We start from the raw sequence: 2861 nt of genomic DNA on the forward strand, positions 1-2861 counted from the left end.
AGGAGGAGGAGGAGGAGGAGGAGGAGGAGGACCTGATCTATATCAGGAGCAGCAGTGGCAGCCGAGCTGGGAATCAAACCCGGTTCCTCCAGATCAGAGTGTACCTGCTCTTAGCCACTGCTCTTAGCCACTACGCCACTGCTGCTCCTGATATAGATCAGGTCCTTTGGAGAAAATGGCCGCTTTGGGAGGCGGAGTGTCTGCCGTGATACCCAGCGTCAGTCCCTGGGTCCCTGGTCCCTGGTCTCCCCAAATATCCAGGGATTTCCCGATACGAAGTTGACAACTCCTTTGCTCCTCAACCTTCTTTGCTGTCTTAAAAAAATATCCCTGTGGGCTTTCCAGAGAAGCATCCGGGATGCTGACCTTGTGGTCCGACCAATCATTTGCGGCATAGGGTTGCCCTCTCTGGGTTGGGAAAGACCTGGAGATTTTGGGGATGAAGGTTGAGGGCGGGGGTAGTTTGGGGAGGGTCTTCAAGGGGATATCCTGCCGGACAGCCCACTTCCAAAGTGGCTATTTTCTCCAGAGGAACTGCTCTTTGTTGCCTGGAGATCAGCTGTAATCTCAGGAGATAGAATCGTAGAATTATAGAGTTGGGAGAGACCCCAAGGGCCATCAAGTCCAATCCACCTGCCATGCAGGAACACACAATCACAGCACTCCTGACAAATGGTCATCCAGACTCTCCTTAAAAACCTCCAAAGACCACACTCCGAGGTAGTGACTTCCACTGTCGAACAGCCCTGACTGTGAGGAAGTTTTTCCTGATGTTTAGGTGGAATCTCTTTTCCTGCACCTTGAACCCATGACTCCTGGCCCTCTCTCTGGAGCAGCAGATGGCTACCAATCTATGGCTACCAATCTTGACCCTCTTTGATCTGAGATTGCAAATGCCTTAGCAGACCAGGTGCTCGGGAGCAGCAGCAGCAGAAGGCCATTGCTTTCACCTCCTGCCTGTGAGCTCCCAAAGGCACCTGGTGGGCCACTGCGAGTAGCAGAGTGCTGGACTAGATGGACTCTGGTCTGATCCAGCAGGTTAGTTCTTATGTTCTTACGTTCTTCTGATGTGACCAAAAGCCCTTCTATACTCTGTTTCGCATAAAGATGTTAGTAGATTGTACATTCCTCCGCCACAGAATAAAGCCTGCCGGACCTTCTTTGCTGTAGGTTGCACCACCTGGGTCCTATTGCCTACCTAGCCCTGCTCTGTGCATCCGTTTGAAAGTAAAAATACATTTTGGCACGTTCACTAATGCACAAAATAATGATTTTGACGGCAATGCAAAAAAAATGAATGATAATTCTCAAATTTGTTCGGGACTATATTCTAATGTGGAAGCAGACAATTATTTCAATCGCTGAATTTCAGTGAACGAACAAACGGACTAACGAATGACAAAGATGAAGCTTGCTCCCTCACCAACATGACATCCCTTCCAATATCTAAACGTGGCTATCGTGTCACCTCTCCAGATCTCCAGCCACCCCCTGGGGGGTTGGCAGCACCACTCGGGGCATGCGCGCACATGCTTTGATTGCAGCAGAGATTCGGCCTATCGTTGCTGACATTCGCCACGGCACGTTCAAAGTGGGGAAAAGCCCCAAGCCGCCTCTCGGAAAGACTTCGAAAAGGCTGGCCCTGCATGCGTGACTCCCTCTGAGGCCTGGCCTGGGTGACACTCGAGCATATTTTTGACGCAAGGCCACCGTTTCCTTTTCTCATTCTCCCCGCCCGCCACTGCCACAGATGCGCGGCAGTTTCCTGTTTTTATCCTTTTGTCTCGACTTGAGAACCTCGGCTCTTCCGGAAGCTTCTTTTCAGAACCTCGGGGGGCTGCCGGATCTCTCTGGCTTTTCTGGCCGTCCTTCCATTGTCTGCTCTGTCCCGAACTTAATTTATTTTTAAAGAAATGGATGAGTTTCGTGTTGTGCCATATCAGGGGCGTAACGAGGCAAAATGTAGCCCTGGGCAAAACCTGAGTTGGATGCCCCCCCTCCCATGGGCAGCCACTCCACCACGACCAATTTTTTTTGCACCAGGACATTGGTGCCTGCAGGGGGTGCATTTTTAGACATGTAAGCACCAAAATTCCAGCGTATCATCAGGAGACTGTCCTTACGCTACCCCCCAAGTTTGGTGAGGTTTGGTTCAAGGAGTCCAAAGTTTTGGTGCCGCTAGCCTGAAAACTGCGCCCCCTGCAGGCCAAAAATGGAAAACCACGAAAAATACCCCCAAACGAACCCTGCATTTTGATGCCCCCCCACAAGGTGATGCCCTGGGCAGCTGCCCACCTTGCCCAATGGGCATTACGCCCCTGGCCATATGCATGGGGTTTTGTGTATGGTGTTATTAGCTGCCCTGAGCCCAGTTTGCTGGGGGTGGGATGAGGTAGAAATCCCAAATAGTAAAAATAAAAGAAACGAACACTTCCCACGAGACCATCTTTAGCTGGAGTGGCCAATCTCCAGGGAGCAGCAGTGGCATAGGAGGTTAAGAGCTCATGTGTCTAATCTGGAGGAACCGGGTTTGATTCCCAGCTCTGCCGCCTGAGCTGTGGAGGCTTATCTGGGGAATTCAGATTAGCCTGTTCACTCCCACACACGCCAGCTGGGTGACCTTGGGCTAGTCCCAGCTTCTCGGACCTCTCTCAGCCCCACCCACCTCACAGGGTGTTTGTTGTGAGGGGGGAAGGGCAAGGAGATTGTAAGCCCCTTTGAGTCTCCTGCAGGAGAGAAAGGGGGGATATAAATCCAAACTCCTCCTCCTCCTCCTCCTCCTCCTCCTCCTCCTCTTCTTCTTCTTCTTCTTCTTCTTCTTCTTCAAAAAATATGGCGTGGGTGTACTGGGTAACTACAGC

Source organism: Sphaerodactylus townsendi, linkage group LG01 (genome assembly GCF_021028975.2).
Source record: "Sphaerodactylus townsendi isolate TG3544 linkage group LG01, MPM_Stown_v2.3, whole genome shotgun sequence".
NCBI classification, from domain to species: Eukaryota; Metazoa; Chordata; class Lepidosauria; order Squamata; family Sphaerodactylidae; genus Sphaerodactylus; species Sphaerodactylus townsendi.